Below are 19884 nucleotides of genomic sequence, written 5' to 3' on the forward strand. Positions count from 1 at the left end.
CACTAAAATTATTCAAACTATCTAATCCCAAGACCAGCCTGGACAACATAGTGAGAACCTTCCATCTCTAGAAAAAAAAATTAGAAAATTAGCCAGGCATGGTGGCACATGCCTGTAGTCCCAGCTACTAAGGCGGCTAAGGTGGAAAGATCCCTTGAGCCTGGAAGGTTGAGGCTGCAGTGAGCAATGACTATGCCACTGCATTCTAGCCTGGGTGACAGAGTAAGACCCTGCCTCTAAAAAAATAGTAATAAATTAAAAATAAATAACCCCAACAAATTCCAAGTTGACACTGATGTGATTGTTTAGGTACCGTACTTTGAGAATCATTAGCCTAATCATAGTAATCCTTCAATAAATGGTATCCCATAATTATTTTATCATTTCCTTTAGGTCAGAAACTAAACTTTATACCTTGTATCCCCATAGCAAAGGTGCTTGCAGCAGGCACTCAATAAAAATGCTGATGGCTATTTGACATTGAAGCTTACTAAATAGTGAACTCTACTTATTAAGATACATTTGTGACTAGTCTGCGCATGGTGGCTCATGCCTGTAATCCCAGAACTTTGGGAGACCGAGACAGGAGGATTAGTTGAGGCCAGGAGTTGGAGACCAGCCTGGGCAAGCTAGCAAGACCCTATCTCTAAAAAAAAAAAAAAAAAAAAAAAATTAAAAATTAGCCAGTTGTGGTGGTTATGCACCTGTAGTCCTAGCTACCTGGGGGAGGCTAAGGTGGGATACTTACTTGTGCCCAGGAGGTGAAGTTTACAGTGAGCTATGATGGTGCCACTGCACTCCAGCCTGGGTGACAAAGCGAGACTCTGTCTTAAAAAAAAAAAGAAAAAGAAAAGAAGAAAAGTACTTTTGTGAATAGACTAGGAACTTGTCTACTTAGGAATGTATTCTAGTTAGCCGTTGCTGCATAACCATAATAAATCATTCCAATGCTTAGTGGCTTAAAATAACAACCATTTTATTATATTTATATTTTGTGGGTCAGGAATTTAGGAAAGGCTTGGCTAGTCAATCTTCCATTTCATGAGGCATTGATGGAAGCTGTGCAAAGATACTTGACTGGCAGCTAGGCTGATTCATTTATATGGCTGATACCTTGCAGGGATGGCTTGAAACTGGGCTCTGCTGAGACTGTCAGCTGGAGCTCCTCCATGTGACCTTTCCAATGTATTGGCTTCACGGTAGTCAGATGCCTTACATGTCAGCTTAGGGCTCTATGAAAGAGTATTTCAGTTAGTAAGGTGAAAGCTACATGGCCTTTTGTGATCCAGCCCCAGAAGTCCATTTTGTCACTTTCACTGAACGCTATTGGTTGTCAAAACACTCACAAGCTTCCCCCACCCTCTCCCCAGATTCAAGAGCAGGAGATGGGAGTCCCTCATTTTAATGGGAGGAGTGCCAAAGAATGTGTGGGCCACATTTCTAAACGATCCCATCATGTGTGCTTGCAGCCCTGTGTCTAGTGAAGGGAATAAAACAAATAAGCAAATGACCTAGAACTGTTCTCCGTTCTCAACTTTTGATGCTGAATCCTCTTCCCCAAAATATTTCACTGGAAGCCAGGCAGCTTCCCCACGACTGTCTTTATCTTATGACTGTGAGTTGGAATGAGTATCCATATACCTGTCAGAATTGTCTAGTGCAGTAAAACCCACAGTGAAATGTTCTTCCCTATTGCAGGTTCATTACACAGTATAAAAAATTGCATCCCCCAAAGACATAGTCCCAGTTGGCATTTCTCTCCCCCACTGTCACCTACAATGCCTGGGATACAGGTGAGCTCCTCATCTGTGTCTCCAGTATTGGGATGGGAGCTTGAACAACCAGATTCAAACCTGATGCCCCTGTTGTCTCTGAGGGAAGCACCAGCAGTCTGAATGACACCTCCTCTGGTGTCTCCAGGACTATACTCCCTTTGAGAGCCTGTGCTCTCTGACCAGCTCAACGTGTCAGCAGGAAGTAAATGATGACCTCAGCAGCAGTCGAAGATTATTTTGGTTACATTACTCTCTGATTATCCAAGAGGAAAAAAAGTCATTTAAACATGCAGCTTGTGTTCTTCCAACACAACAAAGGATCTCCTGGAAATCTTTTATTTTTTAAAATGACATTATAATGTGATGCTTTGTTTTCATCACTTTTATCATCATTTCTTAGCAGAGGCCCAAGTGGCTCAGCTAGGGTAAAAGGGGGAAAAATTATAATGATTCATTTGTATACATTTGTCCTAGTGGGAATTTGATGTGGTGGAAATATAAGAATATTAAATTAGAGGCACTCGCTCCATTATTTTCTGTTCTATTTGAACCAGACACAAGGTACAAACATTATATGGGGCTCGAGAATGCCACAGTAATTCAGTGATGCATGAGCTCCCACCAGAACACTTGGTTATTTCTAAACTAAGTGGACTTGAGCTTTCTCTGCTCTCTGGTGTCATTGATGCTTCTGTTTTAGTGAATTCTTCACCCCACCCCAAATCAATTCCTCCATTAAAGTCCCTCCATTAAGATAACAGCTTATGTAGTTCTGGAGAGGATGGAGTCCAGTAAGCCACACACTCAGCTGTCCTGAAGTCGGCTTGTTTCCCCACAGACCTCTCTAAGCAAGGTGTCCCCAGACCGGTCCTTAGCAGCTCTCTTCCAGGAATCGGAGCTGACCAGCTGCCGAGGCCAGTGTATCAGTCAGGATCTAACCAGGAAACAGAAACCACCAGAGAATTCCAAACAGGACTTTGATGCAGGGATCAATTACACAAGGGATGGAGATGCTGAGAGGCCAGCCAGAGGGTGGTGAGGAATCCAGACTGCAAAGACAGGAAGCTGACACAGCCGCAGGGCAGAGGAAAGGGAGGAGGAGGTTCCCAGAGCTCATGATGCCTCGCAGAGTCTCAGTGTCACCAGGTGAAGGCTGGAACCATAGTGTACCTGTGTGGCAACACACAGAGTGGGAGAGGTGTGCAGCTGAGAAGGAGGGGAAGAAGGCCTCGTTTCTCCCTCTCTGCCTCCACCTCCAGCCGGTCAGCGCCTATCATCCTCCAATCTTAGAAAAGCAGTCTACAAGGGTCAGACCCCTTTGATTTAGAACAGGGTAGAGAAAGGGCAAGAAACAGATCCGAGGGAAACAGGGCCAGAACGTACACTGCCAGTAACCCCGCAAAGCTGGTCTCACTCCTATCTCTGCGGTTTCTTCAGGTCCCTTCACCCATCCATCCCTAGCCCAGGTTCAAAGGTCTCAAGCCACTGACGACTATGCTGGCCACACTGACACAACCTTGTGGGATACCAGCCTTTCTCCTGAAGGCTTCGCTCTGGTCAAATCTCCAGCCTCGGTCAACCCGCCCCTTTGGCTCCCATCCAGTGCTACCTTTAGCTTACTGTGGCTTCCACCGACTCGCCAGTGTCTTTACTGATTTGACTTGGTCTTAGATCCATTTCTGTAAGGTGAACTCCAGCTCTAGTGGGTGTGGTCTGGGTTTGGTATCAAATAACCTTCTTTCTCGCCATAGAAATATTCAATATTCTATCCTTTTCTCTTTTCAAGCAGAAGGTGGTGTTTTGCTCTCATGATAGGCCCAATTCAAGAGGGAAGGGAAGGAGCTTCCACCTCTTTGCAGAAGAGCTTGTAGGATGAGCAATTGCTATGGACAACTTTGAAAATAAAACCAGCCCCAGGCAGAGACTTTATAGATTTCCTCAATCCTAATTAATAGTTTTTCTCAAAGATTTCCTCCCTCCCTTACTTTTTCCCTTTCTCCCTTCCTCCCTCTTTATTTTCTATAGTACCTAGACACAGGAAAACGATCTTTGGGAACCAGCACATTTCTGAATACAGCTTAATTGCAGATTAAATCTTTTTTTTTTTTTGAGATGGAGTTTTGTTTTGTTGCTTAGGCTGAGTGCAAGGGTGCAATATCGGCTCACCACAGCCTCCACCTCCCAGGTTCAAGCAATTCTCCTGCCTCAACCTGCCGAGTAGCTGGGATTATAGGCATGCACCACCACGTCCAGCTAACTTTGTGTTTTTAGTAGAGACAGGGTTTCTCCATGTCGGCCAGCTGGTCTCGAACTCCCAACCTCAGGTGACCCACCCACCTCGGCCTCCCAAAGTGCTAGAATTATAGGCATAAGCCATCGCCCGTAGCCCAGATTGAATGCTGAAAGATTTAATGGCTCTTGATTTTTCTCTTGATTTTGTCAGTCTAGACTGTAACACCTTTACCACTAATATATTCTAATGCATTAATAGAAAGAAACTGAACTCAGGCTCTATCCCCATGTTAGAGACTAATCGTGCCCTCTCAGATTTAATGTTGAGGTCCTTCCTAATCCCCAGTGTGATGGCATTAGGAAATGGAGCCTTTGGGAGATAATTAGGTAATGAAGGTGTAAGCACCCCACTCTCTAGGGTGCCCTTATATAAAGGGGACCCCAGAGAGCTCTTAGCCCTCTTTTTAGCTACCAACACAGAAAAGGGCCTTCACCAGAACCTGACCATGCTAGCACTCTGATCTGCTACTGCCAGCCTCCAGACCTGTGAGAAATAAATTTCTGTTGTTTATAAGCCACCCAGTCTATGGTATTTTTGTTACAGCAGCCCAAGCTGACTCACACCCCCAACAAAGCTGACTCTACTTGCCATCTTCCCCATGGCTATCAGGCAACACAATCATCTTCTAGGTATGACATTCTTACCCACAAAGTTTTTCTGCAACTGCTCCATTTTCCTCTTTCCCCATGTCAAGGAGTAAATAGATGCTCTCCCTCCCCAAACAACAGAACTTAAGAGCCATCAAATCAAAGATTGGGCCTCAGAATTAATTGTACCAGGCTTACCCAGCATGGTTCAGCTGGGGAGACAGTCCTTGACAGAGCAGAGGGCACCTTTGCCAAAGTAGGTCCTCCAGCCCTGGCTGCCTCAGTCTTTCCACAAAGCCCTGGAAAAGAGGCTCTTCTGGTGTGATCTATCTCCCACAGTGGGAGAAAGTAGAGTTCACATGCACAAAAGATGGTCTTTCCTCTTGAAGTTAAGTGTGCTCCAGAGACTGAACAGATGGCCACATCTTAATCCACGAACTAGACTTCAAGATCATTGAGCATAGTGGTCAATCAAGCTTAGCCGAAACCTAAAGATTTCTCTGTACATTGTGAACTATAGCCTAAATGGAAGTGTAAAAAACCTGTAGTCTACTCTTGTGCCAGTTGCCAAGTTTTGATCAATCAGATGTGGTCAAACGTTTACCCTGTGTTCAAATAAGGCAAACGCTGAGCTATAACCAATTCATCTTTCTGGACCTCACTTCCATTTTCTGTAAGTCACTTTCCCTTTTCTGTCCATAAATCTTCTACCACGTGGCTGCACTAGAGTCTCTGAGCCTACAGTGGCTCAGGAGGCTGCCTGATTCACAAACTGTTCATTGTTCAATTAAACTTTTCTAATTTTAGTGCAGCTGAAGTTTTTCTTTTAATGGAAGGTACAAGCAATATACCAAAATGCTCTGACCACCAGATAAGCATTTCGATACCCAGTTAAAAGAAAATGGAGGTGGCCAGGCACCATGGCTCACACCTGTAATCCCAGCACTTTGGGAGGCTGAGGCAGGCAGATCACCTGAGGTCAAGAGTTCAAGACCAGCCTGGCCAAGGTGAAACCCCATCTCTACTAAAATGTAAAAATTAGCCGAGCACAGTGGCAGGCACCTCTAATCCCAGCTACTCGGGATGCTGAGGCAGGAAAAATGTTTGAACCCAGCAGGCAGAAGTTGCAGTAAGCCAACATCATGCCACTGTACTCTAGCTTGGGTGACAGAGCAAGACTGTCTCAAAAAGGAAAACAAACAAACAAACAAAAACAGAGGCAAATTGAGAGCAAGTGAAACACCCTTTCTTTGGGTTCTGATTTCCTTGACTCAGGGACCAACTGTTGGGAACTATACCCATTATGATTATGCTGAGCTTAGCTCCAAAAATCTATCAGAGCTAAACAGCTCCTTTTTAAAACAACTGTTTTATACTGGCCTTTTAATACCCTCAATAAAATTAATATGCATAACTCATCCTCACACATTTCAAAAAGAAATCAACAAATGTTCTAACTGATAAAAAGAGACACAGCATTATTTATAATAAAATAATGTGTGTATATATATATATATATATGCCCAGGCATGGCTACCATCAAGTCACGAGGCCTCACAGATGCATACAGGCCCTGGGAACATAATAGTTACAAACGCAGCTCCAACAGGTCATTGTTTTTGTCATTGGTGAGGTGATTTTCTAAAATGGGGAACGACTCCTGACAGCATTCTAAACAAAGTAGAGTATAATCTTCTTGATGGGTATGATCGTGCAAAATTCAGTGAATGTTAAAACAATGCGAAAAGAACTCATGAAATTTTTAAAAACCGAATTAGATTTTAAGTTCCAATAACATTAAGTTTTTCACCTATCAGGATGTGTAATAAAACACTTGAAAGTCATGTGGGATACAGGATAAGTCATTTTGTTGGCCTCCACCTACTAAATGATAGTAGAACCGCTATCCTTGTAACAACCATAAGAAGTCCTTGCAAATGTCCAAAATGACCTCAAGGAGATTGAAATCATGCTCTCAAGTGTTTCTCCGCTAGCCTTTTTGAATGTGTTCTAACTGCTAGGAACTAAGAGCTTTATATATATGAAGGTCCAGGTAAAATTATTTCCCTGTCACCCATGAGGAAACCAAGGCACAGAGAGGCAAAGTAACTTCCTAAGGTCACAGAACAAGGTTGCAGGTTGGGGTGGGAGGCAAAAGTAAGCAGTCCAGAACCCACATTCACCACCACTTCCTTCCAGGCATGGTGGCAGGCACCTGTCATCCCAGCAACTCAGGAGGCTGAGGAGGAATGATCACTGGAAGCCAGAAGTTCAAGACCAGCCTGGACAACATGGTGAGACCCCATCTCTAAAAAGGATTTTGAAAATTAGCTGGGCTTGGTGGTGCATGCCTCTAGCCCCAGCTGCTCAGGAGGCTGAGGCAGAAGAATTGCCAGAGTTTGAGGCTGCAGTGAGCAGTGATTGTACCACTGCACTCCAGCCTGGGCAACCACACAAGACTCTATCTCGTAAAAAAACAAAACAATTATCACTCCCTTGCTTTGTTTGCCTCTTCATTTGTGAAACTTTTCAACCTGTTTCCTACTGACAGGTCTAGGTTCTAATAATACAAAAAAGACCTCCAGATAATCACGGAAGACGCTGTTGACTTATTCTTTCCTGTTTCTCTTTCTAAGCATGAAAATCCAGCAACACCATTTCCATGAGCTCCTGACAGTGTCCTCGGAGCTCAGTTCTTAGCTCACCTCCGTGACCCTTCCTGAGTTTGCTTTTCATCCATGGGTTGCTGACCTATTTCACCCATTCAGGTGATATGATAACTAAGCCAAGTAAAAGAGGCATAATTTACTGCCTGCCCCTGCTTTTTCCAATTATCCCATTTGAGCCTCGCTAATCTTTTCTTCACCTCTCTCACCTCTCCTCACCTCACCGAGCTCTTCCGTTTGTTCTGTCAGACCACTGGCTATAGCGATGATAACCTGCTTTCACTCCCAGTGTGATCTCAAACAAAGGCCCGCTTCGCCAAATGGGGTGTCTCAGCAGCCAGCAGCTCTGAACGTGGCTCAGGGAGAGTCTCTGAGCACAGATCTGGAATGCAGAGCCCCCGGCCTCATGCTCACCCTTCTTCTAGCTATGCATCAGCAAACTCTAGTTGGCTTACCTGTGCAAGCTGATTGGAGCCTCCGTAACACTGGTGATCCTAAACTGCTCTGTGGAAGAAAAGGTCTCATGCTCCTTGCAGGAACATCATTGCCAAGTAAGTAAGCATAAGTCACAAGGTCTTTGAAAATCTGCTAGGTACTCTGGCCATGAGCTCCACTAGGCCCCCCTCCAAGGACAACATCCAGCTGTATGAGGTAATTTAAAGAGACACAAATGCACCCAAACAGGATTACGCACAGGATTTTAATTTGCCTGTGCCTAAACAGTTACTCTAAGACAATTTTCAAATCAACACTTCGGTGTTATTCTCTGATATGGTTTGGCTCTGTGTCCTCACCCAAATCTCATCTTGAGCTGTGATTCTCAGTGTTGGAGGCGGGGCCTGGTGAGAGGTGACTGGATCATGGGGTGGTTTCTAATGGTTTAGCACCATCTCCCTGGTGCTGCCTCCTCATAGAGGTCTCAAAAGATATGGTTGTTTGAAAGTGGGAAGCACCTCCCTCTTCACTCTCTCTTTCTCCTGCTGCCATGTAGGAGGTTCTTGCTTCCCCTTCATCCCTACTCCATGATTGTAAGTTTCCTGAGGCTTCCTCAGCCATGCCTCCTGTATAGCATGCAGAGCTGTGAGTCAATTAAACCTCTTTTCTTTATAAATTAGCCAGTCTCAGGTAGTTCTGCAGCAGTGTGAGAATGGACTTATACATTCTCTTACAGCTATTTCTTCCTCCACCTCACTTTCCTCTGCTCCTATTCAAGCAGCCACTATCATTGAGCCCAATACTCTATAGCAGAAACAAGGAGAGAAGATATAGAAACACAAGTAGAGAGAGAAAGCACAACACAGACTGTAGGGCACTGTTTTGGAGACTACAGTTTTAATCTAATATGCCAAAGATAGAAGGTCTTCAACATGGAGTCCTTTGAAGCCCTGAGAGCAAGGCCAGCCTTATAAAGAATGCATTTCACCTAAATCAGGTCACAGTCAGAATCCACAATGTTTCTCCTTAATCATCAGCAAACAGAGGTGTCCATAAACAGGGACCTTGCTCTCTTTCCTTTCTTCCATCTGTAGTTCCTTCCATTTTCTCCTGAATTAAAAAAAATAATAATAATACACAGAGGCACTAGTCTAGTACAAAAAGCCTCTCTTTCATAGGTCTAGTAGAGACACTAGTCAAACTACATGGAAATATTCAAAGCCGATCCCCCAAGAAAGGGCAAGGAAAAAATGAAAATGTATTTTCTAAGTTACATCAGGAAATAGAATGTTTTAATTCATCTTTCAAACACTACAAATTCAACCTTTCAGTGATTAAATTGAGGTATAATTAGAAAAGACGGTGTTTCTGAGTCACCTCTCTTGTGTTTTAATTCCCCTTCTCCTGCCTGCTGCACTCTTTAGACAATAGAATCCAGTCCTGCTTCATATGACACCAGTGTCCCTTGCCTTTCCTTCCTTCCAAGCTCTGGTCACATGTTCTCTAACTACTTGCTGGCCATCTTCACCAGATGTCCTTCAATACCTCCATCCCAAATTCACCTCCCATTTGCACAATGCTCCTATACCTTTAGCCTCCTTGCTCCCATTCCTGGCTGGAAGCAACCTCATGGTATATTTGCTTATGTCTACTTTGTGACTAGTACATGATGCATCTCAGCACTAGACTGTAAGTTCCTTAAGAGTAGAATCCGTGTTTCATTCATTTTTATATTCATCACATCATTTGGCAAGTGCCTTGCACACTGGAGTACTCACCAAGTATTTTATGAATGTAGAGGGCACTCAGCCTTTGGTGTTCATGGCAGGGAAATCACAGGGACCCAAATGAATGGGGAAGGACTGGAGAGCTATTGTGGCAAAGTCTGGGACATGGGAAGGGAGCAATATCCTCTGCAAATGCCTTACAGAGTGCTGATCATTCCAAATATTCAGTAAGGCAGAGTAGACTGAGTGACTAATGCTCATTGCTCTTGGAAAGCTGTTGGAGTGGTGGGGTGATGGCATTCATTAGCCCTAGAGGAAAGAGTCAGGAGCCAGAGCAAGGGGCAAGTTACATACTCTTTCTGCCTAGTGCCACCAACAACAAACCCCAGTTCTCTGCTCCTGCTCAACTGCCACAAACACATATAATGTCTACAAACTTTGGATGAAAGGTAATAGGTCATCACCATCATTATCACAGTTTTTTACTTTCCCACTAAACTATGAGCTTCCTAAGAATGAGGATCAATCTACCTCAGTACTTAACTCGTTCATGTTGATAACTAATGATGCTTGGCACATTGGTGCTCAATAAATGTGCTGAACATCAAGTTCAACTTAATATAGAGAGACCTTAATATACATGAGGCTAAAAATGTGTACGTAAGGACATGCAATCATTAAGAAAAACTATTAATCCGTTTTGTTTTTTTTTTTTAATGTTCATGGGAAATGGTCCTGGAATGAATATGCTTAAACCAAAATTTTAAAAAATTAAATCAGAATAACTTATTTTTTCTCTCACAGTGTGTTTTACAGACCACCTGCATCAGCATCACCTGAGATATATTACATATAAATTGAATCTACATATTTCAGATTCATGTGCCCCCAACTCCAGAATGAGGGAATGCTACTCTTTGGAGTGGGCGTGGAAGCCTACATTTTAAACATACACTGTAGGAGTTTAGCAAATTTGAGTACGCTGAAATTTTAGGACTTTGGCCTGGAGTGACAGCTGTGTGCGTATGGAGAGAGCTGTTTCAGGGAGAGTTGATACAACCCTGAGATTTAATTATCCAATATACTGAGGAATTTTCTCTCTAGGTTCTTTGAGCATATGATAGATCTCTTTTTGTCTCCGATGACTTCGAGCCAAGAAACTGGTCAAGATGACCTCACAAGATTCTTTCCAGATATATAATGCTATGAAAAACACATTCGCCCTCATTTCAACAGGCACAACTTCAACATGCACAGGAATGAAATTCCGGACCCATCAACTTTGCTGATGATGAAAATGGCTTAACTAGTTTGTCTTGAAAGTTGCGTTTTCTTCTGTTAATTAAGTCCAACATTATTGAATGCCTTGTTAGTGCAAGCTCATGCAAGATGCTTTGGAAGGAAGTTAGAATACGAATCAACCAGGGTATTCTGAGGAGCTCACCACACAGGACATACGATGAGAGGCACGCATATGAAAGTTAGGCAGCAACTCAAAACACTAGGGAAAAAGTCATGGGACAGTGTTTGCTGAGTGCTCAAAATTAATTATATTAAAAATAATGTCTCAGGGTATTCTGAGGAGACTGGTCACTTCAAGCTGGGCATGAGATTTGACCGAACCTCAAGGAATGGGGGAAGATTTGGAAAGGCAGAAAGGAAAAGGAAGGGTGTATCCGGAAACTGGAATGGCATAAGAAAATTTTAGATGAGGAGAGGTTTGGCACTTCTCCATTTGGCAGAAGTGGAGGTTTAATCAAGAATGATGGGAAAGATGAGTAAATTGGAGAGCTGCTTCATGAAGGGTTCTAATGCTATACAACAAGAATTGTGGTTATCTTCTTAGAGGGAAATTGGAGAATTACAGGAAACTAAGTTTTGAGAAAGCATTATTTATTTAGCTAGCTAGTTAGTTTTTGGAGACATGGTCTCACTCTGTCACCCAGGCTTGAATGCAGTGGTGTGACCATAGTTCATTGCAGCCTGGAACTCCCAGCCTCAAGCCATCCTCCCACCTCAACCTCCTGAGTAACTAGGACTACACTACCATGCCTGGATAGCTTTTATTTCTTTTTAGAGGGGTGGGTCACTATGTTTGCCAGGCTGGTCTCAAACTCCTGGCCTCAAGCAAACCTCCTATCTTGATTATGTTCCCAAAACACTGAGATTACAGGTGCAAGCCACCATGCGCAGCCAGAAATAGTACTTGACAAGATTAATCCAATGGCAGTTTTATGGTGATTTTTGAAGAGAAAATATGTACAGTAGTTAGATAGTTGGAAAGCTATTACAATGGACCACACATGAGATAAAAAGACTCTAACCAGGGCTGGAGTGCAGTAGAAAGGAAAAGCAAGAAAGAAATGCAAGAGATATCATGAAGTGAAGAAAGGACAACAAAACCCAGTGACCAACTGGACATGGGGTTGCAAAAGAGAGAGGAATCGAAGATGAGCATCCTTTTTAATCTTGCAAGTATTGATCACCACTTAGCCATATCCAACCTTTTTTAGACAAAGGTGTTTCTTCTGTTTCTGAGCTTTGCCCATGCATTTTTCTATTGACTTATATTAGCTTCAGTAATAACCCTGTCTGTGCATTTCTAGACACTTCTGTACTGCATGCTGCTACCAAAGAGATGTCCAATTCCACTCATTGAGAGCAAACAGAATCTTGCAAAAACCAGGCCATTGTTGAGTGGTAAGTCATATCTTGGCACATCTGCTTTTTAGTGAAAGTACTGTGGCTCAGATGTAAGCGTGTAGCCAGCAAGAAGCCATCAACAGATGATAGAGTAATTGATAGATAGATAAATGGTGGGAGAACCATGATAAGGAAGAAATGTCAACACATATGATATGCCATCATTTTCAAAAACAGAACTATACTTTCTACACTGGATCTGGTTCTTAAGGGAGGAAAATGCAAGCTGTTCTTAGGGCTTACTCAACAACTCAGAAAGAGAAGAGAAAGCAGACCCTGAAGCCCTAGAGGGAGATTCACCGTGCTCCAACTCAGACACCACCTAAAGCAGTTCTTCAGCTTCTACAATGAATGAATGTCTGATACATTTGCAAATAAGGAACGTGAAGCAGTGAGGTCAGATGAGAGAGAGATTAGCATGGCATTCACCTTTTCCCCCAGAGAGAAGGGCAAGTGCTTTGGTTAAGGACGGCCTGATTATATGGCGTGTGTCTTTTCTGGAGCGGGGAAGAAAATGTCTTAACATAACCCTCAATCAAAAAAATCCAATGTTTGATGGAGATGGAAATAGAGATGTCTCCTACACATTTGGGAACAGGAGCTAGCCTCAAGGAGAATGAAGGAACACTGCAGAAAGTGGTAGATGAGGTTGTACTTCTGAAAAAGGGGACAAGATGAATCCTCCAATTAGATATGGGTAAAATCTGGGGAGAAATAACTACCTAATAAACATCTCATTACAGTTAGGAAAAGGGGGTTATTTCCACCCTGGGTCTGGACCTTCTAGAGCTGTATGGGCAGAAAGAAAGACTCAATGGAGCTCAAGTGCTTGGCGGAGGGTGGAAAGAGCCCTCTGCAGACTGCTCTGGCAACCATCCATGATGCTGTGCAGGTGTGGCAGGCTGAGAGTGAGAGCAGCTGGATGACCTACGTGAGAAACTGCAGTCAGCAGTGGAAAGAATACGCAAGAACTGTCTGAGCACTCCATCTATGCCTAGGGTTGGAATTTCTGCCAGTTTGTCAGCAATTCTTCCCATGCTTATTCCTTGCCCAAGAGGCAGAGACTGAGATGAAGATTCATGGCACCGTGGCCAGAGGTGCAGCAACATTTATGGTGCATGGATTCCTCCAGCAGCTCTAGGGACCTGGTAGGGCAAAAGCTGCCACATGGAAACTGGAGGATAGAAATAGTCATGATCATGATGCTGCTGCCACTTAAAAGTGCTTCTTATGCGCCAGGCACTGTGCTGAATTCTTCACACGTTCTAGTGCTTTCGATCCTCATGATGAACTTATAGAGCTATTATTGTCCCCAAAGAAGACTGAGGCACCAACAGGTTAAATAACTGACCTATATTTACACAACCCAGGTTCCTCACTGCTGTGAGAGAGCTCAGATGACTTGCCCTCAGCCTGGAGTCTGAAAAAGAAACTCTAAGGAAGAACGGAGACACAGATTGACCGGCTCTCTCCTAGGCCCAAACCTCCCCCTTAAACACTGGCTCTCACAAGCAGATGCCTTGAACAAAGCCTGTGCCCAGCTAAGTGAAAATCCTTCACTTACCTTTCAGAGGTCACCCTGATGCAGACGAAGAGAAAAATAAATTTGCTCAGCTTCAGATGTAGCTATCCTTCCTATCACAGGCAAGAGCATCTCCGTAGTGATGAAAAGCTCCATAATTTTGAACGTGTTATTGGTCTAAGCACAATTTACACTAGGGATGAAAAAAGGGAAGAGATTTATGAGATGTAAGATAGAAAGATAAACTCTTGTCCCTTAGTGGCTATTAGAAGCATTGCCAACATACCATAAATGTGTGAAAGATGACATGATGATTTTACATTTCCACTGGGCATTTCATACGTTGCAAGAATTTACAGGGGCCAAAGTCCCCAGTAAAGATGGTGGAGTCCAAGGGGATAGTGGAGGACGCCCCAATGGCCAAGCCCCCATTTGGGATGGGTATAGGGCAGATGGCTTTAGACAGCGAGAGCACACTCCGTTGCCTAAGGTGCAACACCCAGCAGCATCCTTCTATTTCCTGCCTCTAGCCACCTGCTCTGAGGGCAGGTTCTGTGGCCAGGCACTGTCCCATGTTTCATCTGGCTTTGGTGTCAAATTCTGGGTCTAAGTCTTCCAGTTCATCACAAAATCTGAAACAAGAGAAGACAGCCAGGGCAGGAGAACCAGCAAGGTTCATCTACCTACCCCCCAAAGCCTCATAAACATAAGCATCCAGGCCAGGCGCATTGGCTCACGCCTGTAATCCCAGCACTTTGGGAGGCTAAGGCGGGTGGATAACCTGAGGTCGGGAGCTCGAGACCAGCCTGACCAACATAGAGAAACCCCATCTCTACTAAAAATACAAAATTAGTCGGTCCTGTTGCATGTCTGTAATCCCAGCTACTCAGGAGGCTGAGGCAGGAGAATCACTTGAATCCAGGAGGCAGAGGGTGCAGTGAGCCGAGATCATGCCATTGCACTCCAGCCTGGGCAACAAGAGCGAAATTTCATCTCAAAACAAAAAGCATTCAGTGAGTTAGTGCCACTAACCTGGCCCCAAGAGACACAGGAGATTTGATCAAAGAGAAAGGGATTGGTGATCAGAAAGTGATTTACCTGAAACCCACTTTAAATGATTCTCGCAGCTGGCCAATCTGGACCGGTTATCCTGGCAGGGACATCATCAACATCAACATCAGAAAGCCCAGTCACAGGAAGTTAGTCACAGTGCAGGCTGCTGAGTCAAGGCTGGGATGCAGGTCACATAGAGTCCTGGGGTGAAACCTGATGATGCGTCCGAAGCTCCCGTGACGCAGCAGGAGCTTTCTGAGCAGGAGGTAAACTCCAGCTCTGACCCCTGGAGAAACGTAATAGCAGGCTTGGGTTTTTAATTTATTTACTTATTTGTAGAAATGGGGTCTCACTATTTTGCCCAGACTGGTCTCAAACTCTTGGCCTCAAGTGATACTCTTGCCTTGGCCCCCTCTAAAATTACAGCCACCATGCCAGACTTTTGGTTTTGGTGGGACAGGATAACAACGATTTGGAAGTTAGGGTTATAAGATTTGCTCATTTTTTGGTGACATCAGTCATTTCTTGCGGAGCCAAGTACAGGGTCCCATGGCCTGTAATAGAGAGGCCAAATGACTGGGTGAGGTTTCACTTTCTGCAAGTTGGATATCTTTCCAATGGACCCACCACTCTCAAAGATGAATGTTAAGAGAATTAGCAGTAGAACATCTGCAAGTCAATTGAGGTGTCCTAAGGGGAAGTGCTATGGAAATAGTCTTAGGAAGCACTTGTGAAGTTAGGGATATGGAGTCCTTAAATATATGGAACTGAGGGCCAGATGTCAGAAGTCCTGGATTTCACTATGTGACTCCTGTATCTGACAAGAGAGTACTTTAGTGGCTGTATCCTATATTTAAATGTAGGCTGCAAATGGAAAAACAGTTTTTACAACTCTAAATACACTTTCTACTACAGAGAATGGTGACTGAAGCAAAAGTAAAAATAGCTGCTCACACCACGGTTTGAGAAAATCTAAATCTGAAAATGATCATTTTTATTTGCATGCTACCAAATAAGGACATTGGGGAAGCAATGAGTCACCAGTATGTTAGCATTTACCAGATTCCAACATGATGTGAGAATATTCTTTAAGATGAGATTTGAATATGCTCAAATCTACGTTAAGCGTTACCCTTGAGGGGTAACTCTAAGTTCCTATCTGAAAAATGGGTCATATATGGGAGACTGAAGTGGGAGAATCGCTTGAGCCTGGGAGGTGAAGGTTGCAGTGAGCTGAGATTGTGCCATTGCACTTCAGCCTGGGCAATACAGTGAGACCCTGTCTTAAAAAAAAAAAAAAAAAAAAAAAAAAGGCCAAATCACAGCTCTACAGCATAGTTACAGCAGTGCTCCAATTAATGATTTCAATGCCTTCAAACACTCAGATACAAGGGAATAAGATCTCACATCTGAAGAGTACCTTAGGCTTTTTAAAGTACTTTCACCTACATTATCTCATTTGATTCTCACAAAATCCTTGAGGCAAGGTGTTTGTAAGTGTGTGGTTGTCATATTAGAATATCACTGAACTGTGAATCTTTCTGTAGAGATGGGATAAATCACTGCCCTGTAGGAAAAAAAAGGAACAAACAAAGGAAAATGAGGAGGTTTCGAGATCTAAGCTTCCTGTTAACAGACTCCTGTCACATGGCCCCTGTATAAACCAGTTCTCTTAAAGTGCCAAAACCCAGCAGAAAGCTTTAGAAATTGTTTACAACCCAAGTGTGTTTTCTTCTTTCCAATGCTTTTAGAAGACAGTTTAAAGAGAGTTAGGGAATGCTCTGGCCTTTTGTTTTGAAATCTTCTCTGCTTGTTGTCTAGTTGTCTGCAGACTGTGAGATTGGTCTATTTGCTTTAAACAGACTGAACAACTTTTAAAACAAGCAGGCTGTTATGATGGGTTGACTCATTTTGGATGTGCAAAGATGTTTACTGAGCTTCTCATCTGAAACTTGAAAATTCTTCTGTCTCAGTGTGACACAGTAATAGTTTAAAGGGGAGCGCCGTCTGTTGTAGTGTTTTGGAAGGTGGCAAAAGAAAAATGTCTTTGTTCTCCAGGATGATCAGCTATCTGCCTCTCCCCAAGGATTTTTCATGTGCCTTAGAAGGAAATCCATATCATTCAAGTTCCCAAGGGCAAACCACCTTTGCCAAGAGACCACTCAGTACAATTTCCAAAGATGGAACACATTTTTTGTTATGCTTCTGGTTTAGCCCTGTATCTGAGGTGGAGCTCAGGCCCTTGCATCCCAGGGGGAATGTTTTCTGGAGAGTCGGGAACAATTGCAAAAGGTTTTACATACTAACTTATCATAGCAAAATAATGAAATAAATGAAGATGCTATCCACACCGCTCCTCTTCTTCACTCTGCAGAGGTGGTGGGGTGGAAAGGGGGTGAAAGGGATTGCCACCAAGCCAGGAAGCTTACACTTCTGTCCCCTCGTCCTGAGTTGGCACCCATCTTTGTGGAATACAACTCGCTGTGTAGGGGGTTTCTCCTGCTAGAAAGGAGGCCACGGAGTGAGCAACAACGGGAGTGCTGGGCATTAGGACATCAAACAGCAGGTCGGAGGGACCAGGGATTAGGAAACAAGAGTTCTGGTCCTGCCTCCCTCTCTAATTACCTGGGTGACTTTGGACTAGACATTCTACCTCTTTCATCTGTAAAATCAGAGGGTTGGACTGTGTTCTCCAAGGTCCCTCCTAACAGCTTCTGAAAAAGAAACATGTAGGGAGGTTGTGAAGCTAAACATGATGATCCCCGTTAGCTGTAAGAAGAATAGACCTTGGAGGTGGTGCAAAAATAATCCGCAAGGAAGCCTTGCGGTGAGTCGGAAAACTCTAAGGAAACGTAGAATTGTGCGTCGGGTATAACGCGAGTGGAGATATACCAGACAATCTAAAATGGGACACATGTAGCTCACATCTTAAAGCAGGGAAGTCGGGCTTCTGAACCGAGGCTGTGTCCTTTTCTTTTTCCAGTCTCTCCCCATGATAATGTAGCACCTTGTGCACACAATTAAATGTCAGCCACAGAAAACATTTCCCTTGGCTTTGTTGTTCCAGAACGGGATTCTTTTGTCCTCAATATAATGGATATGCAGAAACAATGATAGAACAGAGATTTTTTTTCTAAAGCGATGACAAACACACTGCTGCTTCCTCCCTCCCTCCCTCCTTCCTCCTTATCCCCACCCCCAAAATAAATCATTGTTCCAAAAAAAAAAAAAAAATCCCATTGTCTATTGTCCACGGAGATCAAGATCTGCCTAGGAACAGCTCTGGCGGGCGCCGCAGCAGCCCGGAGCAGCCGGTAGGTGGCGCACGAAGGCAGCGCAGGCGGAGCGCAGAGCCGAGCCCCGAGCGGGGGTCTCGCCGCCCCCATCCCAGCCGCCGCCGCCGCCTTCCACCCCTCCTCGCGTGCTAATTGCTGGATACTCTACCGGGACTTCGGTCAGGGAAAAAGAAAGCGGGAATGGGAGGCGGGGGAGGGAGGCCTACACAAAGCCTCCGGGGCCTCGGCGGCCCAGGAGCAGGGCGCCCTCGGCCTCCTCGCCTCCTCCTCCCTCCCCGGGCGCGCGCCTGCTGCGGCCCAGCCGACCTGGGCTCCCGCCGAAGCCGCGCACAGACCCGCGGGGGGAAAGTGGAGACCGCGTGTGCAGCCCCGCGCGCCGCGGCGCCTCCCTCCCCAGCTCACCCATCTCGGCCGCGGAGCCCAGGTCCAGCCCGCGCGCAGGCCCGCCCGGCGGGAGTCGCCCTCCCCTCGGGGAAAGCCGAGGCCCGCGGGAGGATCCCAGGACCTGACCGAAGGCCCCTAAGCATCGGGTTCTGGCGGAGCCCGAGAGCAGGAGGCTCCCCTAGGGGGTCCCTGGGCCTGCGGGCGAGTCCCCGTCCTGGAGGAGCCGCGGGGTCCCTGCCCTCTGTGTCGGAGCTAACGCTGTCCGTTCCTGCCAAGATGAACGGCCCATGTGGTCGCCTGACCCCACAATCTCTGCCTTGTGGAACACGGGGTTAAGAGTTCTGCTGGCCCTAAAGTCAGAAGCCTGGATTGAAACGTGAGCATGGACACCTTGGGGCTCTGTCACCTTAGGGTTGTTCCTGAACTCCCCAACTCCGCACCTCCCTAACCATCAAATGCAGGGAATAATATTTACTTCCTAGGAATGTTGTGAGGATTTTTAAAAAGTGGTTCTTAACTTAGCAGGAAGCCTGGCATAGAGTAACTATCATTATGAACAACCCGACTCTCCTTGTAGGTGGAGGGAGAGGCACAGTTTGCCGCCCTTGAGATAGACCGGGCATCGCTGTTGCAGAGACTCAGGAGGAAGGGTTCGGAGCCGAGGAAACGTGGCTCCTAACAGGAGCTCCCATCTGTCCTCTGCTGCCCCAGCCCCCATCCTCATGCCTGGCTCCTGCGGCTGTGTAGGGCACTCCCCCTCTCCCTCCGCTCCCACAGAAGAAGGGTAGACCTTCTTCTGTGATTTATGCCCTTTCTCTTTTGGAGAGTTCTGACAGAGCTGTATCACACGGGCTTGGGAGGCAAACACACGCGGTAGAAGCGGCTACCCCATTTGCTAGCTGGGAATTTGGGCAGTTATTTAACCTCTGGGGCTTCAGTTCACTCCTCTATAAAACGGTGGGCCTGATACCTACTACACAGGTTTTTTTAATGACGATTAAGGGAAATACTGTGTATAACTGTCTGGCATGTACTATCTCTTCAGTACATTTGAAAATTTAAATTTTACAGTTGAAATTAGGTTAGATTATCTTGCAGAAAATGATGATGGCTCACTGGAATTTCCAGATTTCCACCAAAGGTGGACCCAATAACTGCTAACAGCTTCTCCACTCCCATCTGAGTCATCAAGGTTATTTCCCCTCCAGGAAAAGAGCAGAAATCCAGTGAGGCCGCATTCTCCCCAGAGCCTCACAGGTGTAACTCAGACACTTAAATAGGTTTGAATGCCATTTTAGAGCCGAAAGAGTCTCTGGGGGTGGACCTGGCTTTAAAGTCGAATTCTAAGCCATGATTGTGTATCTGGCTCATCAGAGCCTTCTTCCTCGCCATCCCCACTTGCACACTGCGCCCCAAACAGGTGTGGTGGCTGGGGCAGGGGAC

At 45.0% G+C, this 19884-nt stretch overlaps 1 long non-coding RNA gene across 3 annotated transcripts; it reads right to left on the reverse strand.

Annotated features, from left to right (window-relative positions):
* Positions 1–959: 959 nt before the first annotated feature.
* LOC116529023 lies at positions 960–19230 on the reverse strand. 3 transcript variants are annotated; one of them, XR_004259341.1, is made up of 6 exons: positions 19058–19230; positions 14807–15047; positions 13751–13901; positions 4845–4954; positions 4448–4456; positions 3416–3668 (listed from the first exon to the last, which is right to left on the reverse strand). It is a non-coding gene; the product is annotated as an uncharacterized LOC116529023 (long non-coding RNA). The 3 variants fall into 3 exon arrangements; XR_004259340.1 differs by lacking the exons at positions 3416–3668; positions 4448–4456; positions 4845–4954 and adding an exon at positions 960–1232; XR_004259339.1 differs by lacking the exons at positions 3416–3668; positions 4448–4456; positions 4845–4954; ... (1 more) ...; positions 14807–15047; positions 19058–19230 and adding exons at positions 960–1232; positions 1854–2945.
* Between the last annotated feature and the right edge of the window lie 654 nt (positions 19231–19884).

The sequence above is a fragment of the Sapajus apella genome, unplaced genomic scaffold, assembly GCF_009761245.1.
Source record: "Sapajus apella isolate SASKATOON/1434 unplaced genomic scaffold, GSC_monkey_1.0 scaffold61, whole genome shotgun sequence".
In the NCBI taxonomy this organism is placed as follows: domain Eukaryota; kingdom Metazoa; phylum Chordata; class Mammalia; order Primates; family Cebidae; genus Sapajus; species Sapajus apella.